A 19,187-nucleotide genomic window follows, 5' to 3' on the forward strand; every position below is an offset into this window, starting at 1 on the left:
AGTAGAGGCATACTAGTGACACTCTGTTTGTCTATGTATTCACGCATGTATCATGTTTCCGGTTAATACAATTGTAGCATGAATAATAAACATTTATCATGATATAAGGAAATAAATAATAACTTTGTTATTGCATCTAGGGCATATTTCCTTCAGTCTCCCACTTGCACTAGAGTCAATAATCTAGTTCACATCGCCATGTGATTTAACATCAGTAGTTCACATCTTTATGTGGTTAACACCCATAGTTCACATCGATATGTGACCAGCACCCAAGGGGTTTACTAGTCAGTAATCTAGTTCACATCACTATGTGATTAACACCCAAAGAGTACTAAGGTGTGATCATGTTTTGCTTGTGAGATAATTTCAGTCAACGGGTCTGTCACATTCAGATCCGTAAGTATTTTGCAAATTTCTATGTCTACAATGCTCTGCATGGAGCTACTCTAGCTAATTGCTCCCACTTTCAATATGTATCTAGACCGAGACTTAGAGTCATCTAGATTAGTGTCAAAACTTGCATCGACGTAACCCTTTACGATGAACCTTTTATCACTTCCATAATCAAGAAACATATCCTTATTCCACTAAGGATAATTTTGACCGCTGTCCAGTGATCTACTCCTAGATCACTATTGTACTCCCTTGCCAAAATCAGTGTAGGGTATACAATAGATCTGGTACATAGCATGGCATACTTTATAGAACCTATGGCCGAGGCATAGGGAATGACTTTCATTCTCTTTCTATCTTTTGCCGTGGTCGGGCTTTGAGTCTTACTCAATTTCACACCTTGTAACACATGCAAGAAACTCTTTCTTTGACTGTTCCATTTTGAACTACTTCAAAATCTTGTCAAGGTATGTACTCATTGAAAAAACTTATCAAGCGTCTTGATCTATCTCTATAGATCTTGATGCTCAATATGTAAGCAGCTTTACCGAGGCCTTTCTTTGAAAAACTCCTTTCAAATACTCCTTTATGCTTTGCAGAATAATTCTACATTATTTCCGATCAACAATATGTCATTCACATATACTTATCAGAATTGCTCTAGTGCTCCCACTCACTTTCTTGTAAATACAGGCTTCACCGCAAGTCTGTATAAAACTATATGCTTTGATCAACTTATCAAAGCGTATATTCCAACTCCGAGATGCTTGCACCAGTCCATAGATGGACCGCTGGAGCTTGCATATTTTGTTAGCACCTTTAGGATTGACAAAACCTTTTGGTTGCATCATATACAACTCTTCTTTAAGAAATCCATTAAGGAATGTAGTTTCGACATCCATTTGCCAGATTTCATAAAATGTGGCAATTTGCTAACATGATTCGGACAGACTTAAGCATCGCTACGAGTGAGAAAATCTCATCGTAGTCAACACCTTGAACTTGTCGAAAACCTTTTTGCGACAATTCTAGCTTTGTAGATAGTAACACTACTATCAGCGTCCGTCTTCCTCTTGAAGATCCATTTAATCTCAATGGCTCGCCGATCATTGGGCAAGTCAATCAAAGTCCATACTTTGTTCTCATACATGGATCTCATCTCAGATTTCATGGCCTCAAGCCATTTTGTGGAATCTGGGCTCATCATCGCTTCCTCATAGTTCGTAGGTTCGTCATGGTCAAGTAACATGACCTCCAGAATAGGATTACCGTACCACTCTGGTGTGGATCTCACTCTGGTTTACCTACGAGGTTTGGTAGTAACTTGATCTGAAGTTACATGATCATCATCATTAGCTTCCTCACTAATTGGTGTAGGAGTCACAGGAACAAATTTCTGTGATGAACTACTTTCCAATAAAGGAGCAGGTACAGTTACCTCCCACTAACTTCTTTCAAGAGAAACTCCTTCTCTAGAAAGGATCCATTCTCAGCAATGAATATCTTGCCTTCGGATCTGTGATAGAAGGTGTACCCAATTGTCGCCTTTGGGTATCCTATGAAGACACATTTCTCTGATTTGGGTTTGAGCTTATCAGGATGAAACTTTTTCTTATAAGCATCGCAACCCCAAACTTTAAGAAACGACAACTTTGGTTTCTTGCCAAACCACAGTTCGTACGGTGTCGTCTCAAACGGATTTAGATGGTGCCCTTTTTTTACGTGAATGCAACTGTCTCTAATGCATAACCCCAAAACTATAGTGGTAAATCGGTAAGAAACATCATAGATTGCACTATATCCAATAAAGTACGGTTATGACGTTCGGACACACCATTATGCTGTGGTGTTCGAGGTGGCACGAATTTGTGAAACTATTCCACATTGTTTTAATTGAAGACCAAACTCGTAACTCAAATATTTGTCTCCGCGATCAGATCGTAGAAACCTTATTTTCTTGTCACGATGATTTTCCACTTCAGTCTGAAATTCTTTGAACTTTTCAAATGTTTCAGACTTATGTTTCATCAAGTAGACATACCCATATCTGCTCAAATCATTTGTGAAGGTCAGAAAATAACGATACCCGCCGCGAGCCTCAACACTCATCAGATCGCATACATCAGTATGTATTATTTCCAATAAGTCAGTTGCTCGCTCCATTGTTCCGGAGAATGGAGTCTTAGTCATCTTGCCCATAAGGCATGGTTCGCAAGCATCAAGTGATTCATAATCAAGTGATTCCAAAAGCCCATCAGCATGGAGTTTCTTCATGCGCTTTACACCAATATGACCTAAACGACAGTGCCACAAATAAGTTGCACTATCATTATTAACTTTGCATCTTTTGGCTTCATTATTATGAATATGTGTATCACTACGATCGAGATCCAACAAACCATTTTATTGGATGTATGACCATAGAAGGTTTTATTCATGTAATCAGAACAACAATTATTCTCTAATTTAAATGAATAACCGTATTGCAACAAACATGATCAAATCATATTCATGCTCAACGCAAACACCAAATAACACTTATTTAGTTTCAACACTAATCCCGAAAGTATAGGGAGTGTGCGATGATGATCATATCAATCTTGGAACTACTTCAAACACACATCGTCACCTCGCCTTTTACTAGTCTCTGTTTATACTGCAACTCTCGTTTTGAGTTACTACTCTTAGCAACTGAACCAGTATCAAATGCCGAGGGGTTGCTATAAACACTAGTAAAGTACACATCAATAACATGTATATCCAATATACCTTTGTTTACATTGCCATCCTTCTAATCCACCAAATACTTGGGGTAGTTCCGCTTCCAGTGACCAGTCCCTTTGCAGTAGAAGCACTTAGTTTCAGGCTTAGGTCTATACTTGGGCTTTTTCACTTGAGCAGCAACTTGCTTGCCGTTCTTCTTGAAGTTCCCCTTTCTTCCCTTTGCCCCTTTGCTTGAAACTAGTGGGTTTTGTTTACCATCAACACTTGATGCTTTTCTTGATTTCTACCTTCATCGATTTTAGCATCACGAAGAGCTTGGGAATCGTTTCCGTTATCCCTTGCATATTATAGTTCATCATGAAGTTCTACTAAGTTGGTGATGGTGACTAGAGAATTCTTTCAATCACTATTTTATCTGGAAGATTAACTCCCACTTGATTCAAGCGATTGTAGTACCCGGACAATCTAAGCACATGCTCACTGCTTGAGCTATTCTCCTCCATCTTTTAGCTATAGAACTTGTTGGAGACTTCATATCTCTCAACTCGGGTATTTTCTTGAAATTTTAACTTCAACTCCTGGAACATCTCATATGGTCCATGACGTTCAAAACGTCTTTGAAGTCCCGATTCTAAGCCGTTTAAGCATGGTGCACTAAACTATCAAGTAGTCATCATTTTGAGCTAGCCAAACGTTCATAACATCTGTATCTGCTCCTGCAATAGGTTTGTCACCTAGCGGTGCATCAAGGACATAACTCTTCTGTGCAGCAATGAGGATAAACCTCAGATCACGGATCCAATCCGCATCATTGCTACTAACATCTTTCAACTTAGTTTTCTCTAGGAACATATCAAAAATAAAACAGGGGAGCTAAACGCGAGCTATTGATCTACAACATAGATATGCTAATACTACCAGGACTAAGTTCATGATAAATTTAAGTTCAATTAATCATATTACTTAAGAACTCCCACTTAGATAGACATCCCTCTAATCCTCTAAGTGATCATGTGATCCATATCAACTAAACCATGTCCGATCATCACGTGAGATGGAGTAGTTTCAATGGTGAACATCACTATGTTGATCATATCTACTATATGATTCATTCTCGACCTTTCGGTCCAGTGTTCCGAGGCCATATCTGTTATATGCTAGGCTCGTCAAGTTTAACCTGAGTATTCCGCGTGTGCAACTGTTTTGCACCCGTTGTATTTGAACGTAGAGCCTATCACACCCGATCATCACGTGGTTTCTCAGCACGAAGAACTTTCGCAACGGTGCATACTCAGGGAGAACACTTGTACCTTGATAATTAGTGAGAGATCATCTTATAATGCTACCGTCGAACTAAGCAAAATAAGATGTATAAAAGATAAACATCACATGCAATCAAAATATGTGACATGATATGGCCATCATCATCTTGTGCCTTTGATCTCCATCTTCAAAGCATCGTCATGATTTCCATCGTCACTGGCATGACACCATGATCTCCATCATCTTGATCTATATCAATGTGTTGTCACATGGTCGTCTCGCCAACTATTGCTCTTGCAACTATTGGTATCGCAAAGAGATAAAGTAAGGAAATTATTTGGCGCTTGCATCTTATGCAATAAAGAGACAACCATAAGGCTTCTGCCAGTTGCCGATAACTTCAACAAAACATGATCATCTTATACAACAACTTATATCTCATCACGTCTTGACCATATCACATCACAACATGCCCTGCAAAACAAGTTAAACGTCCTCTACTTTGTTGTTGCAAGTTTTATGTGGCTGCTACGGGCTGAGCAAGAACCGTTCTTACCTATGCATCAAAACCACAACGATAGTTCGTCAAGTTAGTGCTGTTTTAATCTTCCCAAGGACCGGGCGTAGCCACACTCGGTTCAACTAAAGTTGGAGAAACTGACACCCGCCAGCCACCGGTGTGCAAAGCACGTCGGTAGAACCAGTCTCGCGTAAGCATACGCGTAATGTCGGTCCGGGCCGCTTCATCCTACAATACCGCCGAACCAAAGTATGACATGCTGGTAAGCAGTATGACTTATATCGCCCACAACACACTTATGTTCTACTCGTGCATATAACATCAGCGCATAAAACCAGGCTCGAATGCCACTGTTGGGGAACGTAGTAATTTCAAAAAAATTCCTATGCACATGCAAGATCATGGTGATGCATAGCAACGAGAGGGAAGAGTGTTGTCCACGTACCCTCGTAGACCGAAAGCGGAAGCGTTAGCACAACGCGGTTGATGTAGTCGTACGTCTTCACGATCCGACCGATCAAGTACCGAACGCACGGCACCTCCGAGTTCAGCACACGTTCAGCCCGATGACGTCCCTCGAACTCTGATCCAGCCGAGTGTTGAGGGAGAGTTTCTTCAGCACGACGGCGTGGTGACGATGATGATGTTCTACCGATGCAGGGCTTCGCCTAAGCACCGCTATAGTATTATCAAGGTGGACTATGGTGGAGGGGGGCACCGCACACGGCTAAAAGATCAAACGATCAATTGTTGTGTCTCTAGGGTGCCCCCTGCCCCCGTATATAAAGGAGCAAGGGGGAGAGGTGCGGCCGGCCAAAAGGGGCGCGCCAAGAGGAGTCCTACTCCCACCGGGAGTAGGACTCCCTCCCTTTTCCTTGTTGGACTAGGAGTGGAGGGGGAAAGAGGAGGGAGAGAGGAAGGAAAGGGGGGGCGCCGCCCCCCTCTCCTTGTCCTATTCGAACTAGGGGGGAGGGGCGCGCGGCCCTGCCCTGGCCACCTCTCCTCTCTTCCACTAAGGCCCACTATGGCCCATTAAGCCCCCGGGGGGTTCCGGTAACCTCCCGATACTCCGGTAAAATTCCGATTTCACTCGGAACACTTCCGGTATCCAAACATAGGCTTCCAATATATCAATCTTCATGTCTCGACCATTTCGAGACTCCTCGTCATGTCCGTGATCACATCCGGGACTCCGAACAACCTTCGGTACATCAAAACATATAAACTCATAATATAACTGTCATCAAAACTTTAAGCGTGCGGACCCTACGGGTTCGAGAATTATGTAGACATGACCGAGACACGTCTCCGGTCAATAACCAATAGCGGAACCTGGATGCTCATATTGGCTCCCACATATTCTACGAAGATCTTTATCGGTCAGACCGCATAACAACATACGTTGTTCCCTTTGTCATCGGTATGTTACTTGCCCGAGATTTGATCGTCGGTATCTCAATACCTAGTTCAATCTCGTTACCGGCAAGTCTCTTTACTCGTTCCGTAATACATCATGCCGCAACAAACTCATTAGTTGCAATGTTTGCAAGGCTTAAGTGCTGTGCATTACCGAGAGGGCCCAGAGATACCTCTCCGACAATCGGAGTGACAAATCCTAATCTCGAAATACGCCAACCCAACAAGTACCTTCGGAGACACCTGTAGAGCACCTTTATAATCACCCAGTTACGTTGTGACGTTTGGTAGCACACAAAGTGTTCCTCCAGTAAACGGGAGTTGCATAATCTCATAGTCATAGGAACATGTATAAGTCATGAAGAAAGCAATAGCAGAATACTAAACGATCGTGTGCTAAGCTAACGGAATGGGTCAAGTCAATCACATCATTCTCCTAATGATATGATCCCGTTAATCAAATGACAACTCATGTCTATGGCTAGGAAACATAACCATCTTTGATCAACGAGCTAGTCAAGTAGAGGCATACTAGTGACACTCTGTTTGTCTATGTATTCACACATGTATCATGTTTCCGGTTAATACAATTCTAGCATGAATAATAAACATTTATCATGATATAAGGAAAAAAATAACTTTATTATTGCCTCTAGGGCATATTTCCTTTAGTCTCCCACTTGCACTAGAGTCAATAATCTAGTTCACATTGCCATGTGATTTAACATCAATAGTTCACATCGATATGTGACCAACACCCAAAGGGTTTACTAGAGTCAGTAATCTAGTTCACATCGCTATGTGATTAACACCCAAAGAGTACTAAGGTGTGATCATGTTTTGCTTGTGAGATAATTTTAGTCAACGGGTCTGTCACATTCAGATCCGTAAGTATTTTGCAAATTTCTATGTCTACAATGCTCTGCATGGAGCTACTCTAGCAAATTTCTATGTCTACAATGCTCCCAATAGGGGTCTGGCCCACATGTCAGTGACGCAACTGGACCTGTAGTTAAGTCAGTGCAGCTCAGTCCATATCTTACGTAGGTGTGCCATTGCTCGCTATAAATACTGCGCCTCCCACGACATCGCTATCTCCTCCCCCTCACGTTGACGTTCATCGCTATCTCCTCCCCCTCCCTGGCTCCCTCTCACGTCGACCACCATGGCATCGCCCCTCCCAAGCCCTAGGCGCCCCTCGCTGCACCGCGTGGACGGTCACACGTCGCCGTTCCATTCCTCGCCGCCACTAGTCGAGGAGGACGCGTCGGCGTTCCGCTCCTCGCCGCGACGCGATGCGTCGCCGTTTCGTTCCTCGCCGCCACTAGTCGAGGAGGACGCGTCGGTGTTCCGCTCCTTGCCGCGACGCGTCGAGGTGGACGCGTCGGCATTCCCAATCTCGCCAGCACGCGCGTCGGAGGACGCGTCGGCTCCCCGCTACGAGGAGAACGCCGCACCGCCCGCCGAGCCCCCCCAGCCTTGAGGAGCTTTGGAAAGAAATGGATGTCGCCTTGTGGGAGGCTTTGCCTGCAGCAGAGCACGCCAAAATAGAGGCGGAGAAGAAGGCCGAGGAAGAGAAGCGCACCGCGGAACAAGCTGCCTGGGAGGCCTATGTCGCGTCCGAGAGAGTCAGGCAATTGGCTCTTTGGCAGAAGGCTCGTGCGAGGGCCGTGAGGGTGGCGGAGGACGCCCGTGCCGACGCCCTGAGTGCAGTCGGGCCCAAGCGCCTCATCTACGCTTGGCGGTACGTGGACCGGGTGCACGCTTCCAGCGAGGAGGAGTACCTGTTGGCGCCGGCTCACCACACCGGTGAGATCGCGCTCGCCCGCCGGCAAGCCGCCAATCAGCACCTCGCGAGTTGCGAGGCTGAGGAAGAGGCGTTGTGTCGGCGCGCTGGGAAATGGCCGCGCACAAGGGCACTCGTGGCGCACCGCAAGCGCTCCTGCGAGCGCCGTGGCTTTTAGGAGGAGTATAATTTTTGTTTCGTAAGGCGATCTCATTAGTTTTGGAATGCAAATGATAAATCCCGAACGTTCAGGAATTATTAGCGTCCTTAATTAAGTATGTAAAAGGGAAAGTTTGGAAACCTTGTGTATTCGTACGCATTTTGCAAGTACGTGCATATAGCACAAACTTTACTATATACTATCGCACTACACGTCTCTCTCTATATATGCTTGCAAACTGTGCTACTCCCTCCGTCCAGGTCAATAAGTCATCTTTGGTTGTGCACCGTGACCAAGAAGGAGGGAAGACTTATACACCTAGACGGAGGGAGTACTACTATTACTTATGTACGTGCAAATGCACATTTTAACATTACGATGCGGTTTTTGTAAAAGTAGAAAAATAGCACTAGTCAAGCTTGTGAAACGATTCAATGCAAAACAAATGCAAAAATGCTAGTTTGACTGTTTACTTTTAGCTTCCTTCTCTGTGGTTATTTCTCTGTCGTACTTTGTACGGAGTATCTCACTGGTTGGAAAGGCATGCAAATTCCCAAACCGCTTCCTACACCCTGTATCGAATTTTTTGCCTAACAAGTTGTGCCGTGCAATTGGAATTCCAACTTGAGTACTACTACTAGTAGGAGTACCAGGGGCCGGTTCTTTTAGGCTCCTAGATTAGTAATCCCATAACTACTACCTCCGTCTGTCACAGCCCTAGAATTTGATTGCAAATAGTTGCACAAGCACTCATGCATCATGTATAAATTTCTAAAACTTGGAATTGAGGAAGGTGGAAGCCTCAAGAACATACTTAAGAGAAGGGCAAAGAACCCTAGAAATCTCATTCTTTGTTTCCAAGATGTCCTTTTGCAATGTTTGAGAATTTTGGCAAGAGCTATATATAAAGCCAAAATTTAGGAACATTTTTAAGGAATTATATTTGGGGCTTTGAATTTAAATCAATAGTTATTTGAATTTGAGTTATATTCATATAACTAGAATATAATCTCAAATATCGTGAAACATTTTATGTGCATTTGGAAATGCCCATTCTGCAACATAAAATTATTCAGAGGATGTTGGCACAGTTCTAAAATTGTTTTTAATTTTGAAACAGTGGCAAGATTCAAATCAAAACAAAATAAAAAAACAGAAATAGAAAAGAACAAACAGGAAGACTTACCAGAGCTCACCTGGCACAGCCTAGCTGGCCAGCCCACCAGGGGCAACCTCGTCTTCTACCTCCTGCCAGTAGGCAGAGGAGAAGCTGGGCACGACACGCACCGGCCACCTCCTGCTAGCTTCCCTCCCTGATCCGCTGGACGTCGCCACGACACCACCCCGGACCCCCTCGACCTTTCCCCTCGCTCTCTGGCCTCACCCCACCTCTCGGGCTATCTCTTCCGCAGCCACCCGAGCACACCGCAGCGCGCAGCGCATCGCCGACGTGGCCACTGGCCTCCCCTCGCCTCCCCACCTTGTGTGAGAGCTCCGCCTAGCCATCCTCTTCGTCCACACCGAACCAAGCCACCGGGGAACCATCGCATCGCTGACGCTGCCGTCGTCTTCAACCTCGGATCGGACGGACGCCTCCGATCGATTCGGCCGCAGCAGCACGTCCCCGAGCCACTTGAGCTCCCCTTCAGGATCACCGTGAGCTCCTACACCTCCTCCCGTGCTTGCCCCCTCTGTTCCTGTCCGCTAACTGCAGCCCCACGCCCGCATCTAGCCAAGCTCCGGCCACCGCCATGGTTGCTGTGGCCATCGTCTCCGGCCAACCCGCAGCTTCCCGCGTGATCCCCTGGATGCGCGCGAGGATGGGCATCCCTCTGGTGCCTCCAGCGCGTCGAGCCGACCCCTGTAGCGCCGTCCCGAGCAACTCCGGCAATCCTCCACCGTCAGGTTTGGTCGCCGGCGTCCAACTCTGGTGGCTGGTGACGTGGCACCATCATTAGTGCCTAACTAACCCCCCCTAGAGTCACTGACAGTGGGCCCTAGTCCCTGTTAATTAGTTTAGTTTTAAACCCTTTTAGCCGTTGTCCCCATGACATGCGGGACCCGCACGTGAGGTTTGACCTGGACCCGGCCTATTGACCTGATACATCACACCGACGTCATGTTGATGCAGTAAATGCTTTTCTGGTTTATCTTATTTCAGAAAATCCAGGAAATAGTATAAACTTCCAAAAATCATAGTAAATCAACTGTAACACCAAATGCAATAATTTATATATGAAAAATTATCAGAAAAATATGAAGAATCTGTTTATGCCATGATCATGCATGTTTGAACAAGTTAACCTCACTGAATAGGACAAATGATGATTAGGGAAAATTATGAAATAATATTTGGAGTTGGAATTTGATCTTGTTTGAATTCCACTTCAATTAACTTGGCTAAATATTGCATTAGGTGAATTCAGTACCTTAACATGACATGTCATTAATATGAATGTGCATTGCATTGATTGTGTTCCCTCTTGTTTGCCGGTGTTTGTTCCCTCTCAGTGGACGTTGTTCCGACGTTGTGATCGTTGACACCGATGAAGAACTATACTATCTTCAGACGTGCCAGGCAAGCAAAACCCCCTTGTTCATTCCGATACAATCCCACTCTCTCGCTTCTGCTCTCTTTTACTGCATTAGGACAACAACAATTCAACTGTTACATGCTGCGGTAGTTGAACCCCTTTCCTCTGCATGACCTGTCCTTGCCACAGTAAATAGATGAAACCCACTAGCATGAGTAGGAGTTGTTTGAGCCCTGATGTGCCTACTCATTCATGCTTGTTGTCATGCCTGCTACTGCTTAGAGTTGAGTCAGGTTTGATTCATCGGGGATGAATTGGAATGTGGTGAACATGTCCTACTATTGAGAGCTAAGGTGTGAACACGATTTGGTAAAGGTAGCAGTGAGAGGCCATGTAGGAGTACATGGTGGGTTGTCTCATTGAAACCGTCCTCAGGAACCGAGTTCTGTGTTTGTGATCCATGAACAGCTACTACCACACATTGGGCTCCAGGCACTCCAAGCTCTCTCGACTTATTAATCAACCTGATCTCTGTCCAGGAGTTGTAACTAGTTTCAGGTGTTTATAGGTTGTGTTAGTAGTCTACCAAGTGGCACCCGATACAGGTGGGCTTGGGATAGACTAGGCACCATGGCACGGTGTACCAAGCGTAGATCCATCCGTCGAGGTGGGCTTGGGAACCCTGCACACATCATTTGGGGCCGTGAGTGACACCCCGGCCGGATCTCCTTGCGGATGGAACCCGAATAGGCGATAAACCTGGACTAGAGACTTGTGTGGTTAGTCAGGTCGTGGTCGACTCCCTCGCCAGGCTTCCGCTTGAAGGTTGCCGAGATACACGACGTGTACATGGTGGTAAGTGGCGAGAGCGTATGTGAAGAAGTACACCCCTGCAGGGTTAACATCATCTATTCGAATAGCCGTGTCCGCAGTAAAGGGCTTCTGGGTTGCCTGTACAGTTCATAGACAAGTGAAAGTGGATACTCTAAAATGCGCAAGATAAGCGTGAGTGCTATGGATGGCCTTCTCGTAGGGAGACGGGAGCGGATCCATAGTGGTGTATTGATATGGTGAATATGTGGAATCATGTGCGCCACCTCAAAAGAGTTACTTGCAGTCGTAGTACAGGATAGCCACCGAGTCAAAGCTGGCTTGCTGCAGTCAAACTCCACCACCCCTTTATTGATACTGATGCATATGTAGCTAGTTCTGATGTAAGTCTTGCTGGGTACATTTGTACTCACGTTTGCTTAATTTATGTTTTTGCAGAGAGACTTCAGTCTCACTAGTAGTTCCGTGTGGACTTCGACGTTTAGCTTGTTACCTCAGCTACGATCTTGTACCCCCGGGAGGGTCTTGTAGATAGTCAGGCTTCTCAGCCTTTTTCATTTGTAGTTGTCTATACTCAGACAGGTTTTTGCTTCCGCTTGATGCTTGTATGCTCTGTATGTTGGGTTATGAGACCCATGTTTGTAATGCTTGGCTCCTCGGAGCCTAATGAATAATACTCTGAGTCGTAGAGTCTTGTTGTGATGCCATGTTGTATTTGCACATATCGAGCATATTATGTGTATGATTGAAATGCTTGGTATGTGTGGGATCCGACAACCTAGTTGTCTATCCTTGGTAGCCTCTCTTATGGGGAAATGTAGTCTGGTGCTTCCACTGAGCCATGGTAGTCTGCTACAGCCCGGTTTACCGGAGTCCTGCTAGCCTAGTTACTACTGCTCCGGAACACTTAGATTCGCCGGCAAGTGTCCTTCTCCGATCCCGTGTCTGTCCCTTTGAGGAAATGTCACGCGGTGTCTTTCGGAGTCCTGTTAGCCTGCTACTGCCCGGAATCCTGGAGTCCTGCTAGCCCAGTTGCTACAGCCCAAATTAACTCGCTGATGACCGACACGTTCATTGCTGGGTCGTGTATGCCTGTCCCTGTAAGTTAGTGCCACTTTGGATTCACGACTAGTCATGTCGGCCCGGGTTCTCTGTCATATGGATGCCAGCGACACTACCATATACGTGAGCCAAAAGGCGCAAACGGTCCCGGGCCAGGTAAGGTGGCACCCGTGGGAATACCGTGCGTGAGGCCGCAAAGTGATATGATGTGTTACATGCAAGATCAATGTGACTTAGGATCGGGGTCCTGACAGCTTTGGTATCAGAGCCTGACTGCCTGTAGGATTACCAAGCCAAACTGGTCGAAGTCGTGTCTAGAAATGCTTTAGTTATATAAGGGCATTGATTGTGGAAGGGAACGTAAGGCTCCTTTTACTCCTTTACCTTATACCCTTCTAATCCGAGTCATCCTATCTTTCCTACGGGGTTAAGGAACTAAGCTTCTCATCTTTCTACCAGGATCACGTGTTACTAATCCGTAGACTTATAGGATTTGTGGTTTCATGCCTTAGTTCAGTTCCTACTACTTCCGTGTGTTGACAGTTGATCTCGGAACCTTCATATTGCAGTGATGAGTGGTTATGCCACCATTTTGCATGATGTCTCAAATATTTTTGAGCATTTACAGCCGTTATGCTGTCCGAGTCATCCTAGGTTTCTAGATAGTCTGATGCATTTGCAAATCCTTCCTCCCAGTTTTCGATGTCCTTTTGGGCCAGATTAAGCACACTAATCGATCTATTGAGGTACTCCATTGCCTCGGTATATATGTTGGAGCTATTATTAAGACCCTAGGTGTCGTAGAGGATCACCTAGTAATCTGGCCATGTTTTGTGTTCCCAGTGTGATGATTCTGGCCATCATTCTCGAAAGCATCCCATGATGTTATTAGTTAGTAGGTATTCTATTCCTGGGTTCTAGAACCCGAGATTCACTCTACTTACTTCCTGTTGATAGTGTTGCTCGTTCCTTTAGGGTACTAGTAACATTTGCGATAGTCCTCGAGGTTCGTGGTATTTCCTTCTTCCAAATACCATGAACTGCTTATGGCAGAAGTTCTCTGAACGAAAAGATCACAACAAGAGTGCTCTTGACGAGTTCTCCATTCAAATTGTGAATCTGCCAGTCCTTCTTCTTATGCATGGGTTATCCGGAAGAAATATGTTGAACTTGTTCGACATACTAATCCATGTGTCCACAACTCAGAAAATTATATGTTCCTTGAGTTGTCCCCCTTCAATTATATTCCGACCTTCATCTATCAATGATAGTCAAGAGTATGTGTGCGATCGTGTTTATCGATGCCTATTATTCTTGTGGTCCGTCAAGCCATTCTATTTCGGAATGACTAGGAGAAACAAACTTCAGTACCTTGTCCACTTAGAGGATTGGGCCAAAGTAGTTGTATTCCGTGGATCAAGATGCCAATCCAGCCTTTGCTCTGTTCTACCTTGGAGTGTTACCATCTTTATGTCAAGAATGTCATGAGAATTGCACCACCTCTTATGAATTCTTGACGCAGTGATACTTCTCGCCATCATTATTCATTCCTCGGTCCTGTGTTGTTGTAACCGGAATGCTGACAAGTGAACTGTGATGTGCGAAATCAATACTCCTAGCAACCTCGTTGCTTGGTAGTTAATGGACAATACCCTCACTCATAGCATGTTGGTTACTAAACCATCATTCTAAGATTGATCGTGCTACCTAGTCCTTAGTTCCGGTGCACTCTTCGATCAATGAGTTAGGATTGTGTCAATCCCTCGCTCTTTTGATCATATCATCTTGCCTCGAAAGCAAGATTTCTCCCGAGCTTAATAACATTTAGGTGGTTCGTGATTTTCCTAATGTCTTCTCGGAAGTGTTACCAGGTTGTCACCTCACCGCTATGTTGAGTTCGTGATCAAATTGGTTTCTTGGAACCACCCCTTCTCCAAGAATCTGTGTTGGATACCCCTGAGCTAGTTGGTTAAGCCAAACAAGAACTTGGAGAGTTGGAAGATAAAAGCTTGTCTGACTTAGTTCGTGTTAAGGGATATCTTTTGTGTGTGTGTGTGTGTGTGTGTGTGTGTGTGTTGAAGAAAGATGATATGTTCATCGATTGGTCCTCATGATCAGTTATTGGATCTATTGTCTTGTCCAAACTTTGAATTGAGTGTGGGCTATCCTCAAATCAAATCAGAACCAACGATGTTCGTAATGTTATCTTACTCGAGGTTGATTCCTCCGGCATACACCATTACATCCTTTGGTCTGACCAATGCTATCACTGTGTTCACTTAATTGTGGAATTCCATCTATATGGAAGCCTGGATGGTTTGTTGTTGAGCCCATTGACAACATTTTCATCTTGTCCATGATTCATGTTGAACATCTAAGTTAGCGTTGGAAACTTTTGAAAGCATTTTCTTCGTGCTAGCTCATGAAGTTTATGTTTTGATGGAAGAAGTGACTTCCTCTAATTCGCGTGCATATGATGCAAGTTGCCACCGTAAATTTGAGAAAGTTTGTTTCACTTCCTCTGGAATCATCCCAAGTCAGTCATGCATGTGCAAAGTATTCTATGGTCTGATAGACTGATCATCTTCATTCCATATGTATTCCCTAGCACCTAAAGCCACTGATTGATTTGTTCAAGGATAAGGAGCTTGTTGTGCTAATACTAGTTCATGCACAAGATTCCGTTATCCTCAATGATGGTTCCCTACCAGAACTCGGTAGTGTTTTGTTGTAAGACTACTACGTGGTCATGCTTGTCTGGGATAGTGTGTTCACATGCGTGTAGCAGAACCAGCTCATATCTTGGAGCTTGCTATTGTAGTTCATTTCCCGAGACTCTTGCAACGTCATCTCGTCGATTTGTGTTGCAAAATTTCTTTTACAGACATGTTGTCTGAAATATCCCGTTCTCAACCAGATCTGAATCTCAGGCAGATATGATGGTTGGGACATTTCCAACATTTGCATTTTGTTCACTATGGGTTGCCTCCTTAGTAATTCTTATTCAGAATCATCTTCAAAAGTGGTCCTGCCATGGATTCCACCCATTTTCGATGATAAGAAAAATCATCCCTTGTGTTGTCTTCAACAAGGTAATCCACATCATCAATCCTAGTTTGAGTATGCCATTCTTCCGAACTCCTCCAAACGATCGCTCGAGATTTGCCTTAGGCTGGTATAGAGAGTCTCAATGATCTCTATATCAAAAGTAATTCTTTTTGCCACTTCAGTAAAAATCCTGCAAGTCACCTACCCTAAGGTGCCCCGTTATGGAATCATGGCAATTACCTCCTCGCTAATTTGAAACCTATGCACCGTCTTACTGAGGCGTGGGATTCTTGCCTACCAAATTGAACCTTCTTCATTTGTTTTTTTCCATCCACCTGATGTGTGTTTTTATGTCTCAAGTCAAGAGATGTTCCTACATCTCAGTCCATGAGTTGATCTTGAGTTGCTCGATCTTCAAGAAGATTGATTCTTGTATAGCTTCTTTCTGTCATCATCGTGTTGGATGAAGATCTCGAAAGCAAAGACGTCAAAGATCAATATGAAGCAATGAATCAATGTCTTCGAGATGGCAATTGGACCATGAAGATCGTGTTAGCTTTGTGTCCCCTCTGTCTTCTTACCTCACGTCTTGAATCTCGGGACGAGATTCTTGCTTAGTGGGGGTAAGTTGTCACAACCCTAGAATTTGATTGCAAATAGTTGCACAAGCACTCATGCATCATGTATAAATTTCTAAAACTTGGAATTGAGGAAGGTGCAAGCCTCAAGAACTTACTTAAAAGAAGGGCAAAGAACCCTAGAAATCTCATTCTTTGTTTCCAAGATGTCCTTTTGCAATGTTTCAGAATTTTGGCAAGAGCTATATATCAAACCAAAATTTAGGAGCATTTTTAAGGAATTATTTTTGGGACTCTGAATTTAAATCAATAGCTATTTGAATTTGAGTTATATTCATATAACTAGAATATAATCTCAAATATCTTGAAACATTTTATGTGCATTTGGAAATGCCCATTCTGCAACATAAAATTATTCAGAGGATGTTGGCACTGTTCTGAAATTGTTTTTAATTTTGAAACAGTGGCAAGATTCAAATCAAAACAAAACAAAAAATAGAAAAAGAAAAGAACAAACAGGAAGACTTACCAGAGCTCACCTGGCACAGCCCAGCTAGCCAGCCCACCTGGCGGCCCAGCCCACCAGGGGCAGCCTCGTCTTCTACCTCTTGCCAGTAGGCAGAGGAGAAGCTGGGCATGGCACGCGCCGGCCACCTCCTGCTAGCTTCCCTCCCTAATCCGCTGGACGTCGCCACGACACCACCCCGGACCCCCTCGACCTTTCCCCTCGCTCTCTGGCCTCACCCCACCTCTCGGGCTATCTCTTCCGCAGCCGCCCGAGCACACAGCAGCGCGCAGCTCACCGCCGACGTGGCCACTGGCCCCCCCTCGCCTCCCCACCTTGTGTGAGAGCTCCGCCTCGCCGTCCTCTTCGTCCACACCGAACAAAGCCACCGGGGAACCATCGCATCGCTGACGCTGCCATCGTCTTCAACTCGGATCGGACGGACGCCTCTGATCGATTCGGCCGCAGCAGCACGTCCCCGAGCCACTTGAGCTCCCCTTCAGGATCACCCTGAGCTCCTACACCTCCTCCCATGCTTGCCCCCTCTGTTTCGGTCCGCTAACTGCAGCCCCGCACCCGCATCTAGCCAAGCTCCGGCCATCGCCATGGTTGCCGTGGCCATCGTCTCCGGCCACCCTGCAGCTTCCCGCGTGATCCCCTGGATGCGCGCGAGGATGGGTATCCCTCTGGTGCCTCCAGCGCGTCGAGCCAACCCCTGTAGCACCGTCCTGAGCAACTCCGGCGATCCTCCGCCATCGGGTTTTCTCGCCGGCGTCCAACTCCGGTGACTGGTGACGTGGCACCGTCATTAGCACCTAACTAACCCCCCTAGAGTCACCGATAGTGGGCCCTAGTCCCTGTTAATTACTTTAGTTTTAAACCCTTTTAGCCACTGTCCCCATGACATGCGGGCCCCGCGCGTCAGGTTTGACCTGGACCCGGCCTGTTGACCTGATGACATCACACCGACGTCATGCTGACGCAGTAAATGCTTTTCTGGTTTTTCTTATTTCAGAAAAGATTTAGAAATTCCAGGAAATAGTATAAACTTCCAAAAAATCATAGTAAATCAACCGTAACTCCAAATGCAATAATTTATATATGAAAAATTATCAGAAAAATATGAAGAATCTTTTTATGCCATGATCATGCATGTTTGAACAAGTTAACCTCACTGAATAGGACAAATGATGATTAGGGAAAATTATAAATAATATTTGGAGTTGGAATTTGATCTTGTTTGAATTCCACTTCAATTAACTTGGCTAAATATTGCATTAGGTGAATTCAGTACCTTAACATGACATGTCATTAATATGAATGTGCATTACATTGATTGTGTTCCCTCTTGTTTGCCGGTGTTTGTTCCCTATCAGTGGACGTTGTTCCGACGTTGTGATCGTTGACACCGATGAAGAACTATACTATCTACAGAAATGCCAGGCAAGCAAAACCCCCTTCATTCAGATACAATCCCACTCTCTCGCTTCTGCTCTCTTTTACAACATTAGGACAACAACGATTCAACTGTTACATGTTGCGGTAGTTGAACCCCTTTCCTCTGCATGAACTGTCCTTGCCACGGTAAATAGATGAAACCCACTAGCATGAGTAGGAGTTGTTTGAGCCCTGATATGCCTACTCATTCATGCTTGTGGTCATGCCTGCTACTGTTTAGAGTTGAGTCAGGTCTGATTCATCGGGGATGAATTGGAATGTGGTGAACATGTCCTACTATTGAGAGCTAAGGTGTGAACACGATTTGGTAAAGGTAGCGGTGAGAGGCCATGTAGGAGTACATGATGGGTTGTCTCATCGAAACCGTACTCAGGAACTGAGTTCTGTGTTTGTGATCCATGAACAACTACTACCACACATTGGGCTCCGGGCACTCCAAGCTCTCTCGACTTATTAATCAACCTGATCTTTGTCCATGAGTTGCAACTAGTTTCTGGTGTTTGTAGGTTGTGTTAGTAGTCTACCAAGTGGCACCCGGTACAGGTGGGCTTGGGACAGACTAGGCACTGTGGCACGGTGTATCGAGCGTAGATCCATCCGTCGAGGTGGGCTTGGGAACCCTGCACACATCGTTTGGGGCCGTGAGCGACACCCCGGCCAGATCTCCTTGCGGATGGAACCCGAATAGGCGATAAACCTGGACTAGAGACGTGTGTCGTTAGTCAGGTCGTGGTCGACTCCCTCGCAAGGCTTCAGCTTGAAGGTTGCCGAGATACACGACGTGTACATGGTGGTAAGTGGCGAGAGCGTGTGTGAAGAAGTACACCCCTGCAGGGTTAACATCATCTATTCGAATAGCTGTGTCCGCGGTAAAGGACTTCTGGGTTGCCTGTACAGTTCATAGAC

The sequence above is a fragment of the Aegilops tauschii genome, chromosome 4 (assembly GCF_002575655.3).
Source record: "Aegilops tauschii subsp. strangulata cultivar AL8/78 chromosome 4, Aet v6.0, whole genome shotgun sequence".
NCBI classification, from domain to species: Eukaryota; Viridiplantae; Streptophyta; class Magnoliopsida; order Poales; family Poaceae; genus Aegilops; species Aegilops tauschii.